The sequence below is a fragment of the Plecotus auritus genome (genome assembly GCF_963455305.1).
Source record: "Plecotus auritus genome assembly, chromosome: 3".
Lineage (NCBI taxonomy): Eukaryota > Metazoa > Chordata > Mammalia > Chiroptera > Vespertilionidae > Plecotus > Plecotus auritus.
This window is the reverse complement of record NC_137772.1, coordinates 224,906,916-224,925,642: the sequence shown is the minus strand read 5'-3', so window position 1 is coordinate 224,925,642 and position 18,727 is coordinate 224,906,916. Positions and strand designations below refer to the sequence as shown.

At 59.6% G+C, this 18,727-nt stretch overlaps 1 protein-coding gene across 1 annotated transcript in view; it reads left to right on the top strand.

Annotated features, from left to right (window-relative positions):
* The window catches only part of SHISAL1 (shisa like 1), a gene marked incomplete at its 3' end in the record, with an annotated part of 100,862 nt that overhangs the window by 77,994 nt on the left and 4,141 nt on the right, over positions 1-18,727 (top strand). The window lies entirely within an intron of this gene.

The window sequence follows — 18,727 nt, the reverse complement described above, 5'->3', positions numbered from 1 at the left end:
TCTGCCTGGGCGGGAGCGTCGGCATGAGAGGTGGGAGCAGAGCGTACAGGGGTCCTCAAACTGTTTAAACAGGGGGCCAGTTCACTGTCCCTCAGACCGTTGGAGGGCCGGACTATAGTTTAAAAAAAAACTATGAACAAATTCCGATGTGCACTGCGGGCCCGGGACGCGTCGGCTGCTAAGCAGGACAGACAGCGGCACCCGGCCGGCCGTATATGTCCTCGGCGGGCCGCATGTGGCCCGCGGGCCGTAGTTTGAGGACCCCTGGCGTAGAAGCACAGCTTGCAGGCTTATTGCACTGAGGGCTGGGGTGAGAGCATTGCCACTGAGCTTTAAATGGCATGGTGAGCTTCCTGGCTGCCAAGGCAAAAGGGGAAATTGGATGGCTTTCCAACTTCTCACCATCTGGTCAAAGGAAGCAGGTCGGTCTGCGACAGGCCGGGGGAGCTTTCTCGGGATGAAGTTGGGCAGTGAGCCTGTCGGGGGTCCCGGGGTGCGTACGCTGAGTCACAGAAAGGCATCAGGCCGTGCAGGCAGCTGCGCAGTGACGCTGCAGGAGGGAAGGGAGCCAGCAAGGAGGGGGTCCAGGGATCGGCCTTGGGGGGGGCTGCCCCTGCAGAACCTATTCATGCCGCCGAGGAGTGTGTCCCATCCATCGCCTCTGCTGTGACTCTCATGTGTGAGCAGCCCCCGTGGGTGGAGGTGGGGAGTGAGCTCACAGGGGGTCCCGGGCAGTGCAGAGCTAGGAGGAGGGAGGAGGCCTCTGCCCTTTGGAGCGGAGAGCCACGGTGCAGCTGGCAGGCGCCAGCCCCCGGCAGGGGCCCGGCTGAGTGCAGGTGCCCCAGTTCAGGGGTCGGGTGAGGGGGGTGACGCTCTGTGGGGGCTGAGCTGCAGCCGTGGGCACAGTATCCCAGGACATCACAATGCTGAGCCCCGGTTGCAAGACTGAGGTGCAGCCCTGGCCGGCGTGGCTCGGGGGGTGGGGCGTCGTCCCGGGCACTGGAGGTTGATTCCCGGTTAGGGCACGTCCTGGGGTGCGGGCTTGGTCCCCGGCTGGGAGCATGCAGGAGGCAACCGATCGGTGTTTCTCTCTGCTCTCTTTCTAAAAATCAGTAACAACGTGAAAAACAGTGAGGTGCGAAACGTACACCACAGTGGTCACTGCCAAGTCTTTAACTTCTCCAAGCAAAAATCGACCCGGTTCAAGTCCCAGCTCTGCCGTTTACCAGCCCAAAACTTCAGGCGGGTCACGTCACCCCCTAACCTCCCAAGCCCTTTGCCCTGGGCTTGTACTCAGGGTGGAGCACCCGGCACATAGTAGGTGCTCCGTTCACGTGGCTGCGTCCTCACAGGAGATGCCACCAAGCTAATAGTGACCCTTTAAGGAGCTAATGGGTAGCGACCTTTTCAATAAGGAGTGAGTTAAATAATTAATAAGGTGCCGTTAAATCAGCTTGTGCTTATTGATCCAATAATGGCCCCATCCATCACGCAGGAGACAGAGACCCGGCCTTGCTCAGCCAAGTCTGACAAATGTCCGTGAAGCAGGGCCCCTGGGGAGGCGGAGAGGGTGGGCGGGGAAGACGCACAGCACCCCCCAAAGTACAGACAATGAGAGTCTGCTGGCCCGGCCCCGGGTGGGGGCTCTGAAACGCGGGCCTGGGGCGGCAGACGCGCTGGGCTGTTGGTCACCGAGAGCACGTCCCAGGCTGACAGTCAGGCCGGGAAAGGCCGAGGCGTGTGTGTGAGGCCGGGACGCTCAGCAGGCACCGTGCAAGGCTTCGGCCCCGCCGTGTCCCTTCCGGACGGACGGCGCTGCGCCTGGGGTCCCCCCCTCACTTCCCGCTTCAGCCTCGCAGCCTCTCTCTGTCTCCCCTCCCTGTCCTGTTCTGCTCTGCGGTATGTGGGTGAGCCCAGCTTCTCGGGCTCCTAGAGGCCCCCCCCGCCCCCTCCGCCCCCCCTGCCCCGTTTCCCTGCACACAGGGAGCAGGGCCCAAGAAAAAACCACGTGACCCTCAAAAGCCACGTGACCCTTGCTGATGTCATGTGGCCCAAGGGAGAACCAGGCCTCTGCCCTGCCGTGCCCCCACCCCCCCCCCGCCCCTAGCTCTTTGCAGAACTCACCCTCCGCGGGCACCTGAGTTCCCCCAGAACCCTCCTCCTGGTGGAGCGTGGCGTCCCTTTCTCCCCGGCAGTGCGCCAGGCCGTGGTCTGCCTTCTGCCGGGGGACACCCGCCGACGGCGAGGAAGTCCGGGGAGTCAGCAGACGTGCCCCCCAGAGAACCTCCGGGGTCCAAGCCTTCTCTCCTTCTGTCCTGTCCCTGCCCCAAGGGCCCCCTCCGCCTGACAGAGGCCCCTTTCCTCCGGGGCTGGGTGCCCAGGACACACGCCCCGGGTCCAAAAGGAAGGACCGTGTCTCCTGGCCAGTTCTCTCCGTGTGAGGGCGTCGGCCATGGCACGGAGGGTTTGCGGCTCCATTCCGGTCCAGGGCACGCTCTCAGGTGCAGGTTCCCTCCCCTGCCCGGTCAGGGCACATGCGGGAGGCAAACCAATCCGTATGTCTCTGTCACCCCGATGTCTCTCCCCACCCCCCCCCACTCCCTCCACTCTCTCCAAAAATCAGTGGGGAAAATGTCCTCGGGGAGGATTAACCAAAAAAAGGCAGGACCGGTGACTTTCAGGGTGACCCAGGTCTGTGCTGGTGGATGTGCCCACTCGTACCACGGACTGAACGGAGACCCTGCGCAGAGGAAGCCCCGGGCATCAGAGTTCGAATCCCTCCGGAGTCCTTCGGCCCGGACGGGTCCTGCAGCATCTCCCGCCCTCTGTGGCCCCGGAGGTTCGGGGTTCGCAGGAGGGGCCACCGATGCGCCGAGAGCAGCCGGGAGAGGCGGGCACCTGGCGCCCTAGCTCAGAGGCCCTGATCGCTGGTCTTAAGTATTCTCTCCCTGTCCCGGCTACCTCCGCCCTCAGCCATCCACCACGGAACCGTCGCCGTTCCTTCTTCTTATGCCCAATTGTTCATCCCCAAAGCGCCCCGGCTCGCTGAGAACGAGGAGGGGGGCGCAGGCGGCCTCGGCGCCGAGCGCAGCCCCGTCCGCAGCTCCGCCGCCGGCTCCTCCTTCACTTACAGCTGTTCCCTCCGCACATAAATCACGTGTCTGGGCTTTTAATTCGACATCCGTCCTGGCGAGCTTCCGCATGACCGCGACGCGTCTGTGACCACCGCTTTGCCGGCTGGCTGCGGTCCCGGGGCGAGGACGGACGGGCCGTCACTCGGTGACCCAGGGCCTGGCTCAGGCCACCTGGAGGCGTCTGCGCCTCACCCGCTCCGGTCCCCCTTCCACCTCGCAGAGCATCGCTGGGCCCGGGACAGGAGGGTTCTGGACATCGGCCTTGAAGCCCCCCGTTCCTGCCCAGGCCGGGGCCGCCCAGCGGCCCACCCGTGTTTCCCCGGAAGCCGAGCGCCTGCCTTTGAACCACGCCGCCTGCCTCGTTGCTCTATTTTTTTTCGCAGGCAGGAAGCAGAGCGGCAGGTGCGAAGGTCTTAGAGGCTGGCGGGCCTGGGTTCGAACCCCGCTCCCCTGGGTCGGCCGCTGGAGGGCCTCCATCCACCGGCGGCTGAGCCGACCCCTCGCCCGGGGCCGGAGGTGGACTCAGCCTCACGAGGTGCTGTCTGGTTAGAGGAGAGGAGACGTGGGGAGACCTCGCCCGTAGACACGGCTCCACAGACGTCCCTTGCCTCCCCGCATCCCGGGGTGGCGGTCAGCTGTGCCCTCTGACCCACGTACCATCGGGCCAGGGGACAGCTGGTGCCTAAGGAGGGTTTCCAGGGATGAGTAGGAGTTTTCTGGAAGCGGAGAACGTCCAGGCTGGGCCGAGAGCAGCTCAGGCTCCTCCTTCAACCCCCAGGTGCCTGCCCGGGTATCACGGGGTCAGAGAGGCCTTCCCCACCAAGGTTCACACAGTAGCAATAGCCCCCACGCCCTCCCGCCTGCTCCCCTTTTTCCTTCGCTTCCTCACGGTGCGCACCGCCCGCAGCTGTGTGCGCTTTGTTATCTGCTGTCTCCTCCACTGGGCGGCATCCAGAGCGTGGGCCGGGTCTGTCTTGTGCTCAGCCCCCCCGCCCCCAGCACGGGGTGTGGGGTGTAGGCCAGGGGTGGGCAAACTTTTTGACTCGAGGGCCACAATGGGTTCTTAAACTGGACCGGAGGGCCGGAACAAAAGCATGGATGGAGTGTTTGTGTGAACTAATATAAATTCAAAGTAAAGGAGCGGAGGGGAGAGCAAGAGAACCCTCCGCTCTTTCGGCTCCGCGGGCCGGATAGAACAGCCGAACGGGCCGGATCTGGCCCGCGGGCCGTAGTTTGCCCACGGCTGGTGTAGGCGCTCAGTGAACGCGTGTGGAGGGACTGTGTCCTCGTCTGCCAGTGCCTGGCACGTGTCAGCTTTAGGTTAGCTGCCCCCCGCAGCCCCCTGGCCCCCCTACTCCCCCCCGGCCCACGCCGCATTTACACAGCTGCCGGTTTTTTACGATGACAAACAATTTGCAGGGCCACGAAGGGCGGCCGCCAGCACCTGTACGCGTGGATGGGTGTCCTCGGTGAATTGCTGCCCTGGATAGATCCCCGGTGGGGCATTATTGAGTCAGGGGGCGGACAGCGTTAGGTTCTTTATATCAGCCCCACAGGGCCGTCCGCAGCGGTGGCCCGGGACGCTCACTTTGCAGCCTGCCTCCTCTGATGGCGGCACACCTTTCCTCCCATCTGGTGATCGCCGCATCTCCTCTCCTGTGCGCCACCCATTTATCACGCTGCACCCCCAGACAGGCGGGAAGCGAGCCATTTCCGCAGAGCCACGCGTACTTCCCACTCTCCGGGTCCCAGCGTTCCTCTCGGCTGCGCAGCTCTCCCCCTCCCCCCGCCCCCCGCTGTTTCCTTAATACCTTTTTAATGGACTTTCAATCACGTCTCTTTCCAGGAGAATGCCGACCTGCTTTACGCCATCATTTCTTAGGTTTAAGAGTTACTCAGCGTTCCCTAATGCCCGGGAAAACAGAGCCAGGAGCGTATGCAAGGTGTGCGGGGGGGGGGGGGGGGGGGCCCTCGCCCCGGCCCCCAGGAGCTGCTGGCTAGATTTGCAGGAATTTGGGGAGCCACCGGCAAAAATGGAATGATGCAAACGTACAATTAAATAAACTAGATTGAACACACAGGTAATAGAAACGCTCCCCTTCCTGACGATTTTGCCGCATTTGCTACTATGTTGACAACTATTGCGTCCAGATAGTGAGAACCTGGGTCGGTGGCTGCCCCGCATCGCCTCCCAACCTGAGTCCAGCGACATCCCGTTGGCAGTATTTACACCGTGGAACTGGGCAGCCGCTGCTACAGATTGGGGCTTGTTTCCCGCTGGAGAGCTGGTCGCCACGTGTTTGCCGCCACCCCACGGTCCATTCCGGTCCATTCCGGCGCCAGCGCTCACCTATCCAGCCCCTTGAGCGGCCCGCCCGCCCCAGGCCCTGTGCACCCCGCCGTGGGGAAGCGCCCGTGCTTTATGCCCCTGTGAGGGCAGGAGCCGGTGTTCCCGGGGTCACCCAGGGGCGGGCAGCGGGCCGCGGTAGCCGGGGCAGTGGGCCAGGTGGTTCTGGAAGAGAAGGTCGTCCACCCCGTGCAGCTCCCGGTCCTTCCGAGCAGAGAGAGCCGGGGAGACAGACAGCGTGGTCAGAGCTCCGGCCACAGCCCCGCCCTGGCCCCGCGCCCACATCTCGGCGGCGTCAGCCCCTTTGCAAACCTCCAGCTCCGTCTTGCTTCTCCTCCTCAGACACCGTCCTTGGTGAGGCAGCAGCCCGGCAGGCTGCGGATGCGCTTTCTTCACCAAGCACTTAGCGAGGATCACCACAGCAGGTGGTAAATGCTGAGAATAAAAGATAGAAAAAAAAAAATCAATGTATCCGCCACGGGCGAGTGAATGTGCCTTAAAGAAGGTGTTGGAAAAGTCGCTTCGAAGATGCACTTCCAGGGTCAACGAGACTGAGCGTGGCCGTCACAGCCCCTTCCAGCTTAGGTGCCACTGTACCTGGGCTCGGGGCGGGGGGCGGCGGGGAGGAGGGGAGCCAGGCCAGGGCCCTGGATCCCGCCAGCCAGATCCGCAGGCCCTCCACCCTCCCCGCCCCCCCAGATCCGCAGGCCCTCCACCCTCCCCGCCCCCCCAGATCCGCAGGCCCTGTGACGTGGGCGCGCCATTCACTCCTCTGAAGCCTGTTTGCTTGTCTGTGAAAGGGGTTGGGGGGGACGGGGAGATCAAGAGGATGGAGTGTGCCTGTTAGGAGCCTGCCACAGAGTAGGGCCTCAGCCACATGGCACCCCTCTTCCAGGGACACACCGCCATCCTGCTTCGCACCTGTCCACGCGGCCGCGGGGAGACCCCACTGCCCGCCCAGCGCGCTCGTGTGGGACTTCCTCAGGATTTCCTAACCTGGTGACCGCGCCCGGCTCTGTGAACACAGACGCCAGCTCGCCCAGCGCTTCGCAGGGCGCTGTTGCCAGAAGCCGGCGGTTCTGGGCTCACGGGCTCCTCGAGGAAAGGCTGCTCCTCGCTTCCACTTGACAGGAGTTCCGTGTACTCGCCCCGGGGAAAGCGGGGTCACCGTGGAGGGGGAATCGTGGCTGGGCCATGGCGGTTAAGTCCCCCAAAGCATTTAGTTCAGAGACATACAAGGCCAGCTGGCGGAGGAGGCGCCGCAGGGCAGGAGGAACTTCTCCCCCTCCTCGTGGGTCAGGGAGGACACGGAATCTTGCCTTCATTATCCCCCTGCCGTTCGAGCTCCGGCCATAACTGCTAAAATATTTGCTTCTAAGAATAGACGCTTGTTGCACAGCAAATGTTTCCCAACGTGGGCTCCGGCTTCCGGCAGGACGATGGAAACCAGTGCTTGCCCGGGCCGAGAGGACCCGCTGCTCATAAACGCCCAGGATGGCCCGCCTGTTCCCAAGGCGCCCAGAGGTGCCGGTGGTGGAGGGGGGAGGGGTGCGGGGCCGGATGGCTTTGGCCTGAACCCCGTCATGCCCGTCGCTGGACGCTGCAGCCCGTGGGTGGCATCAATAAGGGCTCGGGGCTCCCTGCTGTGTGTTCCTGGGCAAGCCGCTTCCCCTCTCTGAGCTAGACACGGTGGGAGCAGTCATCTGCAGGTGGATCACGAGGATGGAGTCCGAGACCTAGTCCAGCACCCACTCACAGGAAGGCCCCCCCCCCCGCCCCGGTTCCCAGTCTGTCCACTCTGTCAGCGGGAAAAGGGTCCCTGGCCAGTGCTTGCTCCGCCCTCCCCCCTCCCCAGTTTGTTTGCTGAGGGCTGACGTCATAGCTCCTCCCACCCGACAAGAAAAGGGGGCTATTGTCCTACTGCCAGTTTGGTTACCCCGGGGCCTCCGTGTCCCGAATCCACTTCCCTGGTGAGGCTGCAGCTGCCTGAGATGGATGGGCTCTGGTCCCCGAGCTGCGGAGGCTCGGCTCGGCTGCAGAGACCCGGGCCCAGGTGTTATGCTCTCCTTCCCCACTGCTGGCCCCTGAGGCGTCCAAGTCCAGAGCCTTCCCTGGACACCAGCCTCCTGCCCCCACCAAGGCAGCCAGACCCCACCCCTCCAGCAAACAGGCCCGGCCCCACTCCCACCCAGCGCCGGCCCCTCCTGGGGACCTCGGGTGCCCTTCCTGGACCTTCCCGCCCACAAGTGTGGAAATGAGTTCGCAGAACAAATGCCGTCCCAGCGCTGTGTCCCTGCCTGGACCCCGATGGACACCACCACTTACGTGACCTAGTGCAGTGGCCGGCAAACTCATTAGTCCACAGAGCCAACATCAACAGTACAGCGATTGACATTTCTTTGGAGAGCCACATTTTTTAAACTTAAACTTCTTCTAACGCCACTTCTTCAAAATAGACTCGCCCAGGCCGTGGCATTTTGTGGAAGAGCCACACTCAAGGGGCCAAAGAGCCGCATGTGGCTCGCGAGCCGCGGTTTGCCGACCACGGACCTAAGGGGACACCTGTGTCACCTCCAAGGCCTCTCACACCAGGTGTGTCTCCGACCACGCACGAGGGATGGAGGGCTGCGTGCCTGTCCCGAAAGCCATGGCTCAGGCCGAGGCGCGTCCCACAGCTGGTGTCACGGGGAAGGGACACACGGGTCTTCATTAGGCGGCCGTCCGATGGGGACTGTCCACTCGTTTGAGGAGCGCGTGGGGCCGGCGAGCGCTCTGAGCCGCTGGTGAGCTGGTGGGTGCGAGTTTTGGTCGGAGCTCCCGGAGCGGGGAGGGCCCCTGGGAGGAGGCGGGAGGCCTTGCTGGGCCCCAGGGGAGAAGCTGTAGGCTGTTGGGGGAGGGTCATGGCAGGAAATGGTTTGCAGAGATTTGGGAGGCGGAGGAGGCAAGACCAGAGGGATGGACTGGATGTGGGGTGAAGGGTGCTCTGAGGCCCACTGTGGGGAGACGTGCGTGTTACCACGGGCCGGAAGGATCAGGCTGGAGGAGGGGTGGGCAGGGGTGTGGCAGAGCACAGTGGGGTCACTATCACCAACTTGGGGGCATGTTGGGCTGTGGCACAGGGAGGGGAGGTGTCAAGTGAAGATGTGTATCCTGAGGGCTAGGGAGGTCCCGGGTGAGGGGCGATGGAGAGGTGCCAGAGGGACAGGTGTGTGCCGGGTGGAGAGGGGGGCCTAGGAGGGGTGGTGGACCTGGGACATAGTGCCCATAGTGGATGGTCTCCTTCCGTCCATGGTGCCCGTCAGGGTAGGCAAAGACTAGGGATGTGTGTGTGTGTGTGTGCGTGTGTGTGCATGTGTGTGTCTCTGTGTGTGTGTGTGTGTGTGTGTGTGTGTGTGTGTGCGCGCACTAGTGTGGTATATGTAGTGAGTGTAGTATGAGTGTGTGTGTGTAGCATTGTGTGCATGGTTGCGTGCACGAATGTGCGTTGTGTGCACACTCACATGCTGGGGTGTCCTGGCTCCAGGCTCGCCTCGCCTGCAGCCCCTGTCCTGACCCGAGGGCCTTGCGAGGGCGTGGGTCGGGCCAGGGCATCTGAGGCCGACCAGGCTGCAGAAACATACAAACAGGCCCAGGTCTGCGCCCACGCTCAGGGGCACCGAGGTCCGGACGGTGCTGGGCCAGGAGACCAGGGGCCGTGGCGGGGCCAGCGCAGGTGCGCACCCCTCAGAGCAAGGAGGCACGCCGGTGTCAGAGTTTACAAGACACGGAGCAGAGCCCAGGCCCCAGGCTGAGGCTCGGGACACAACGGACCAGAGCCCGTCTCTGCCCTCGAGTTGGTCACTCAAGCCTGGTCTCCTCAGTGGGTGCCCCACCCCCGCTCCCCATGGGCTCCTTCTCATCCGTCACAACCTCGCTCAGGTCACTCTGCTCCCCCAGGCCTCCCTCCAGCCCCTGGAGGACTTCTCTCCCGGCTCCCCACGCCAGGGTGGCCTGCTGTCACCTCTGTGACACGGGCCTGGGTGCAGCAGGGACAGTCTGAGCCCCGGAGGCCCCAGTGCTGCAGCCAAGCCCCGGGCGGGTCACGCCTGCTTGTGGGACGCCTCCCCCACCCCCCACCCCCGCTGTGCTGCATGCCGGGGCTGCACCTGCCCCTGGCTGTGTAGGCCGAGGGCAGGGGCGGGATGCTCCACAGGCCTTTCAGCCTGAGCCTCTGCCCTGCTCTGGCGGAGGGGACGCCACGGGGCGGAGGGGCAGGGCAGGGGGGCCGGGGGGGGGCAGAATGGATGTGGAAAGTGCTTTGGAAACTCACAGCGGGAGGCGAGGAGAGAGCGGCTGGAGCCCGCGGGGGGCTGTGGACAGAGGCTGCGAGGAAAGGGCAGGTCCTAGCACTTGTGCCATTTACTGCCGACTCGGTCTCCGGAAAGGCCAGGGCAGCAAATATTTACCAACGCGCACGCGGCGGGAGGCATTAACCTTCAGGCCAGATGCCCAGCAGATGCCTAACGACCTGAGCTCCCGGGAAGTGTCCCGACGGCGGGAGGGGGAGCGGGGAGGAGGCTACATGCAGGGCATGAGGAATGAAGCCCAGCGCAGGGACAGCTGCCCACGGAGCCCCTCCCCCTGCCAGAGCCAGAGACCCTCCCCTGCTGTGCTCTCCTGCCCTGTCCCCTCCCCCTCCCCCCAACACTCTCTGCCTTCCCACCCGAGGGCAGGGCTCTGTGGGGGTGCCTTTGCTGCTCTATCGCGGCCCTGAGGACTTGGGGGGCATGCGCCTTCTCTGACTCTGAGCCTGCTGACCGTCTTGTAAGGGCCCCTGTGATTACACTCAGCCCATCCCCATCCGGCTAAGCCAGGACAGTCTCTCCGCCCCCACCCCCCCCACCCCCATCCCCATCCGGCTAAGCCAGGACAGTCTCTCCGTCCCCCCCCGCCCCCATCCCCATCCCCAGGTTCACAGGTTCACACCACACAATCTCTTCGGCCATCTGAGGTTACAGTCAAGGTTCCGGGATCAGGACAGGGACCTGGTTGGGGGTGTTAATGGTGCCTCTGGGGGCCTACATGGAGGGCCACGGGATAGGCTGACGGCCCCCTTTAGTGCGTACAGCCAGCCAGTTCCCCACAGTGGCCGCACGCTCTGCACGCCCCAGGAATGCGTGAGAGTTCCCATGCCCACCCCCCCACCCTCCCAGCGTGTGGTGTGGTCGCTCTTTTTCATCTCTGCCATTTCAGGGGTCTGCAGGAGCAGCTCATTGTGGTTGTGTGAGCCTTTCACCCAGTGCGTGCGTTTCACTTTCCATCATCATTACACAAGCTCACCTCCATGCAGCCTCCCGGGACTACACCTTTTGTGGCTAAGCGCTCTGTCTGGGGGATCCCGATCCCACCTCCGAGGGATGGCCGTCTTCTTCGCCCCGAAGTTCTCCCATCTCTGTGCTGTCCGCTCCTCTGTAAGATGTGGGAACAGGGCCTTCTCCTCTCAGTGCTGCTGGGAGGCGCCGTAAGCGCTAAGTAACCGCCCGCTGTTAGCCTCGCTGGGGCGCCGGGCCGGCCTTCACCCGGTCATCGGTCCTGTGGTGCCTGCGACTGCGCTTGTCCCATTGCCAGGGCCTCGCAGCGGCGGGGGCGTCGCTGTTATCCAGGCGGCCGGTGCTCTCTGAACTCCCGTGCGGGTGTGGGTGCTCTCAGCCTCCCCGCCCCGCCCCCACCCAGCCCGCTGCCCCGCCTCAGGGGGGCCTTGCGGCCCCGGCAGCTGGCAGCCCAGGCTGGACTCCCAGCCCCCCCCCCCCACTAGACACCGCGTGACCCTGGGCAAGTGGCATTACCGCCCTGAGCCCCAGTTTCCTCATCTGTACTCGTAAGTGGGGGAGCGCTGAGCTGTGCAACCTTGCACGGGAGGAGCGCCCGGTAGCGGCAGCCCCCACTCTCCTCCGTTAGAATCAGGGGGGACCCTCCACGTCCGCTCCCGGAGCCCTCGGGCATCCGATGCCTCCACCTGCAGCCTGCCCTGCCCGGAGCACCGGCTGTGCCCGCTGGGCTCCTGTGAGCAGCCCTGGCTCAGACCGCGCCCTCCTCCTGGGGTGCCTTCCCAGCTCTCTGACTCACTCTGCTCATGCATGGGGGTGTCTGAGGAAGGCACCCCAGGACAGCCGACAGACGGGGCCCCGGGATGGCTGCCCGGCCCTTGCTGACGTCGGCGACATTTGGACCGGTGCCCGGCTGACGGGCATCTCGCTGATCTGGGTCTCCACTTTCACCCACGGGGCTCCACTAGATGTGCCCTGGGGACCCCATTTGTAGGCTGATCGCTGAGTGGGATTGCTGGGTCAGGGGGCGTGCGCCTCTGACACTTGGCTACGCGTCACACTGCCTTCCACAGACGTGACCCCCGCATTTCTCCTGCCCGCCGCCCGCCGAGCGGCCGGCAGCCAGGCCCCCAACCCCCCCTCCCGCAGACACGTGGGCACAGGCTGTTTGATCTCGGCCGACGGGGAGAGTGAGAGTGTGGGAGCTCTCTCTCGGCACCCTGGACCGTCTCGTTACGGCTTTCATGTGCGCGTCTCTTATTTCAGACTTTGAATTTGCAATTTGCCAGCTTCTCTCTTTCTTCTTGGCAGTTACTCTGCCGCTTATCGGGTCCTCTGAGTAATTCCCCTTTGCCTGGAAATCCACCCACTCCATCAAGGCCTGATCTGGTGGACAGAGTTGAGCGGCAGGCCCCTGGGTCCTCTCGTGAACGTCTGTCCTCTCTTTACGGCGCGGCTGCTGCGTGCCGGCACCATCGCTGGCCCTGGGGACGTAGCCGTGGGCCCAAATCGATGAAAGCCCGTCGTTTCTGGAGCCCACGGACCATTGAAAAAGGTGCTGGGGAGAGAGACAGGGTGTTGGCAGCGGGGAGTTACAGGGGGACTGCGTCTTGAGTAGGGTGCTCCGAGGGGGCCTCCGGATCGGTGGCCTGGAGGGGAGGGAGGAAGCTGGTGTGGGTCTGGGAGCAGAGCGGGAGCTGCTGGTGCAGGCTGTGGGTCGGCCCAGCTTCCCTGGAGAACCAGAACCAATAAGACGGAAGCGTCTAATGGGATTTGCTGTGAGGACCCGGTTCCTGCAGGGACGGGGGCGGGAAGTGCCAAGGTCTGCCGCTGGCCCGCCGCAGGCCCAGGGGAGCCACGGTGTAGGTTCTGGTTGGAGTGTGAAGGCCGAGAACCAGGGGGAACCGTGGCGTACGTTCCGGCCCCAGTGGAAGTGTGAAGGCAGGAGAGGCCGACAGCCCGCCTCCAAGACAGTCATGCAGCCCGGCCGGTGCGGCTCAGTGGTTGAGCGTTGGCCTATGAACCAGGAGGTCATGGTTGCGGGCTCGATCCCGGCGGGGGGCATACAGGAGGCAGCCAATCAATGATTTTTCTCTCTTTTTCTCTCTCTCTCCCCCCCCCTCTTTTTCTCCCTCTCCCTCCCTCCTTCCATCCCCCTTCCTGTCTCTCTAAAAAAAAAATTAATAAAAACATTTAAAAAGGAAAAGACAGTCATGCACAGAGTGAAAAAGACACTCCTCCTCCCGCCTACTTGTCCTATTCCATCCGCCCTCCGTGGACGGCAAGCGGCCCACCCACAACGGGGAGTCCATCTGCTGGACTCAGTCTCCCTGTTCAAATACAAGCTCACCCAGAAACGCCCCCCCCCCCCGGGCACGCCCAGGAATAATGTTTAGCCAAATATCTGGGCGCCCGTGTCCCGGCCAAGTTGACCTGTGAAATGAGCCATGACGTTGGAGAGGAGTGAACCAGAGGGGAAGGTCAGGGATTTGATGGGAGAGGATGGAGAGGAAGGTTTGGCTTCTACTCTGAGTGAGCTGGGAGCCATGGAGGGTTTGCGTGGCATCCTCTGAGGGAGGTGTCCGCAGGGTCCCTGTGGCTGCTGCGTGGAGAGTGGACGGAGGGGCTGCCGGGAGGAGGCCACGTGAGAATCCTGCTGCCTTGGCCCACGGAGGCCAGCGCGGTGGCAGGAAGTGCAGGGTTTATGGATTTATCCAAAGGGAAAGGGGCAACAGGACTTGCTAACGGATCTGGTGTGGGGGGTGGGGGGGAGTGAGGCCCCAGTTGCTCTGGGACTCCCATGTGAGCAACCGGCAGGATGGAGTTGCATTTGCTGAGGTCAGGAAAACGGCAGGGAAAGCTGGTTTGGGGAGAACAATCTGGATTGTAGTTTGGGGCGCATCAAGTTTGGGGTGTCTGTTAAATATCCAGTTGGGGATGTCAAGGAGACAGGACGGAGCCTGGAGCTCAGGTGGGAGCTTGAGACCCAAGAGCCCTCCGTGTGCAGTGCTTGAATCCTTGGGAGGAGATGGAGGCCTCAGGAGAGAGGCTGGAGTGTCCGGGACGCAGGAGGAGCGAGCAGCCGCGCCCGTTCTGCCAAAAGGAGGACCGAGAAAATGACCCCCGGAGGCCTCTGGGACCGTAACACGGCAAATTCTGCAGCAGCTGGGACAGAGGCTCCGCTGGAGAGGTTAAGGGGCAGTGAGGGAGCGGAATTGCGCAGCAACAGTGAGATCCCTTCCCCGTGGACACTTCCTCCCTCGGCTTTAGGAGCTTCCCCAACAGTTAGTATGTCTCATCGGTTTTCAAAAAGAACCAGGCATTGGATTGATATATGCCTTCCTTCCGTTCACTGTTTTTAACTTCATTTCGGTCTTAATTTATCAATTGCTCCTTGAAGCCTCCTTGGGGTGTATCTTGCCGTTCTTTTCTAACTTTTTGAGTGGGATGGTACATTCCCGTTTTCTTGTTTATTAATAGCCATGTTTAAAGCTATAGGTTTTCCTCTGAGCGTTGCCTTGGCCGCATCCCCCAAGTTCTGAACCCGAATGCTTTTATTTTTATAATTGTCTAGATAGCCTTGGTTTTTCTCTCTCTCTCTCTTTGACTCAAGAGTTGTTTTTAAAGAGTTTTTAAACTGAGTGGTAGAGTTTATTTTGTTTTGTGTTTTTGTTATTAAATATTTTCAAAATTGTGATCAGAGAATTTCAGCTTTTTAGAATTTACTTTCTTTTTGGCCTAATGGTCATTTTCTATGTATGCATTTTTAAGAGTATTTGAACAGAAGGTAGATTCTGTTACACACACACACACACACACACACACACACACACACATGCCATTAATTTCCTTGTTTGGCTCCCTATGTCCTTATGTATGTTTTTGCCACCGTTATCTGTAATGGACTGAGAAAGGTGAATTAAAATGCACTGATACTAGAATATCCTGTATTGTTATGTCTACGTTTCCGTTAGTTCTTGCTTGATGAATGCTGAAGCTGTGTTACTTGGTGCGTAGATACTCATTACTTTAGATCCCTGATCCCCGCACGGCGCCCCCCTTTTTCCCTCATTCAGTGTTTGTTGCCCTGACTTCAGCTTTATCTAGTGTTCAGATAAAGACCCCTGGTTTCTCTAGGTTTGCGTCCGTTTGTGATGTTTCTGCCCATCCTCCCCGCCCCCCACCATGCCACCCCACCCCCCAGTACTTCTCAATTGTTTATCAAGAGACACTATTCCTGAGCTCAAATATTCATGCGTCATAGTTCAGGAACACGGGTCGGTGACACACTGCCATGGAATTCAACCCAAAGACATTCTTTACATTCCAAGGTCACGCTGCCCCCAGAAGGAGTTCAGCCCCCTCCGCCCCTCGGCCTCTCCTGGGATCCTAATTGCTGTGGACACCTGCGGAGGCCTCCTCTCCTGGCTCAGCCACAGCAGCTGTGTAGGAAGCTGCAACCCCCTCCCCCGGATACAACGATGGCCCCAACAACGTGAAATCCGGATGGAGGACTGGATGACCCCATTTTTTTTATTATTATTATTTTTAAATATATTCTATTGATTTTTTACAAAGAGGGAGAGAGAGTTAGAAACATCGATAAGAGAGAAACATCGATCAGCTGCCTCCTGCACACCCACTACTGGGGATGTGACCGTAACCAAGGTACATGCCCTTGACCGGAATCAAACCCGGGACCCTTGAGTCCGCAGGCCGACGCTCTATCCACTGAGCCAAACCGGTTAGAGCCCCATTTTTTTAACTTGATAAAATACATAACATAAATTTACCATTGAGTCATTGCGCGCACTGTTCAGTGGCCGGAAGTCCATGTACTTGTGGTGCAGCCACCACCAGAACTTCCTGTCCTCTGTCCGTTCTTTTCGAGCAGACTTTCCGGAATCCTTCCACCTTCCGTGGGTTTCGTTTGGAGTGTGACCCCCGCTAAGTCTGAGAGTCTTTTTTTTTTTTCTCCAGCGAGTGTGTGTGGCTCATTACCATTTCCTGAGACGGCAGACACAGTTGGTCTCAGTTCTGTCATCTTAGTTTTGATACGCTTTCTGCTTTTATAGTTTTTTGTGGGGGTTGTCAATTTTCACCATATGGTCTCTGTTTTCTTTTTTATGTATATGTCTTCTGACAATATGGAAAGCTGTGTTTTTATCCCTTGGATATCTTCATAATTATACTGTGATATGATATCCTTAATCATCTATTTCTAGACAACGTTTATTTTCTCCCTATTACAAACAATGTCCAAATAAAAATAGTCTACTTTCCCTTTCTTCCTCCAAATGATATTGGTGGATTCTATTATTTTTCTATTTGCCTTTGTACCTCTAATGTTATTTACACATCTAAATGATCCTTTAGGCCCAGCCAGTGTGGCTCAGTGGCTGAGCATTGATCTATGAGCCAGGAGGTCACGGTTTTTTTTTTAAAATATATTTTATTGATATTTTACAGAGAGGAAGGGAGAGGGATAGAGAGCTAGAAACATCGATGAGAGAGAAGCATTGATCAGCTGCCTCCTGCACACTCCCTACTGGGTATGTGCCCGCAACCAAGGTACATGCCCTTGACTGGAATCGAACCCGGGACCCTTCAGTCCACAGGCCGACGCTCTATCCACTGAGCCAAACCGGTTTCGGCCAGGAGGTCACGGTTTGATTCCCAGTCAGGGCACATGCCTGGGTTGTGGGCTGGCTTGCCCGTAGGGGGCGTGCGGGAGGCAACTGATGAATGATTCTCATCACTGAGGTTTCTATCTCTCTCTCCCTCTCCCTCTCTGAAATCAATAAAAATACATTTAGAGGAGTCTTTAGACCTCCAACTGTAAATGAAGAAGACATCGTTTGTCTCTCCTTCCCGCCTCCACATTTCTCATTTATATCAGTTCTCTGTTTTCTCTTTCATTCTTTTCTGTAATAGTCACAGTCCCTGCATTTGACTCAGACATAGATTACCCCTGCCAGCACTCCTGGCAGAGTTACTCTCTCTACCCTCAGCCTGTTCTCTAGTAATTATATAAGAAGGGACCATGGGAACTATAATTCACAAATAGGTTCAAAAAAATGTTTCTGTTGATTTTATACGTAAAGGATGGTTCATCTGGGCTTTACGTTCTTCATTCATCTATTCACCCATCCACTTAAATATTGATTAAGCCTCTACTGCATGTCAGCGACTGTTCTAAACCCTGGCAATACAAAAATAAACACCGCACACGGACACCTCGGACTTCCTGTGGCTGGTAAGGGAGAGGCGAGCAGTCCCCTGGGCCCGCCAGTGAAGCAGGAGGCGTGCTGGAGAGGGGTGTGCTGGGAGAAGGAGAAAGCCAGGGGCGCTGGGACCTGGCTGTGCTCTGCGCAGCCGAGGAGCGGCTCCGTGAACCCTCCTCCCCTGAACCCGTGCACACTCCCAGGGGTGCAGAGTTTTGGGGGTTGGCTCAGCCCCGTGAAGCAGGACTCGCTCCGGAGAGATGGGCCGTGTGGCCCTGTCAGAGCCGCTCCCTCCGCCTCCCCGCTTGTGGATAGCGTGCCCTGGAGCTCGGTGCGAGAGGGGATATCAGCGAAGAGCTTGAATAAGATGCAGTCGCCCTCCCTGGCCAGGGTGGCTCGGTGGGTGCCAGTTCGATCCCCAGTCAGGACGCATGGCCGGGTGGCGGGCCCGAGCCCCCGTCGGGAGTGTGCAGGAGGCAGCCGATGGATGTTTCGCTCTCATGTCAATGTTTCTCCCTCTCCCTTCCTCTCTCTCTAAAAATCAATAAGAAATTCTTTTTTAAAAAAGAAAAAAAAATTTGCAAGTAGCAGAAAACCAGCTGCACCGGCGTGGAGGCGGGAAGCCAGCAGGCACCCCCCAGCACCAGGTTTCTCCCTGCGCTCCACCTCACTTGCATTAGTGAGGGCCCTTCATTCTCCTGCTCTTCCGGATTTGTGTCCCCTTCCCAGTAGACTTCCACTTGCATGGCATTGGCCAGACTGGGTCATGTGATCACCCCTATCTGCAAGGGAGTCTGGGAAGGTGAGTATTTGTGGCTGGGTAAGGGCCCTGCACATGGATATAAGACAGGGAATTCACAGTGCCTCCCGCAGATGGAGTCTGTGCTTCTGATCCTCGCCATCCTTGCTTGGAGGTCATTTTGAGAGGAGAAAGGACTAAAGCCGCTCTGCCGATCGAAGTGGTAAATGCCCGTCCCTGTGCCAGGGGCCCTGACTTCAGCCCGTCCCTGTGCCAGGGGCCCTGACTTCAGCTTTATCTACTGTTCAGATAAAGACCCCTGGTCCTCTCCGTGACTTTGTGTGATATGGTCCTCTCCAGTGGTGTGATTGCATGGCTCATAATGGTTTTTCTTATGATTGGGAATGATATCAGGATCGGTCCTTAATCATTTTCAGTTTGTTATAGCAAAGGTGACCATGTAGCTCATCATCAAAATAGGAGGCCGTTGAGTGTGAAAGGGGAACAATATGAAAAATTATGTCCGAACAACAGCTGTTAACTGGGACTGCCCCAAGCCAGACGTATTGTTGAGGTAGATGAACATCGTTGGCTTTGTAAGTTGATCTGATGTCTCACAGATTGAAAATGTCTGTGCTCTCTAATCTAATAATTAGCCTGTTGATTCTCTTGAATTTTCTATGTGTATTACTTGCAAATAGTTGGTTTTGGGAATCTCTGACACGCTATGCTTTTTTCTTGTCTTATTGCATGGGACAGGGTTGCTAGTACTATATGGAACCGCTAGAGGCCCGGTGCACGAATTTGTGCATGGGTGGGGTCTGGCTGGCCTGCCCCCAATCGGGATGCGGGGCTGGTAGGGGGCGGGGCCAGCTGGGGGGAGGGGCCACGGGCAGCTGGGCCAGCCAGCCCTCCCCCTGGTCGAACTCCCGGTCGAGGGGACAATTACCTATTAGCCTTTTATTGTATAGGCTAGT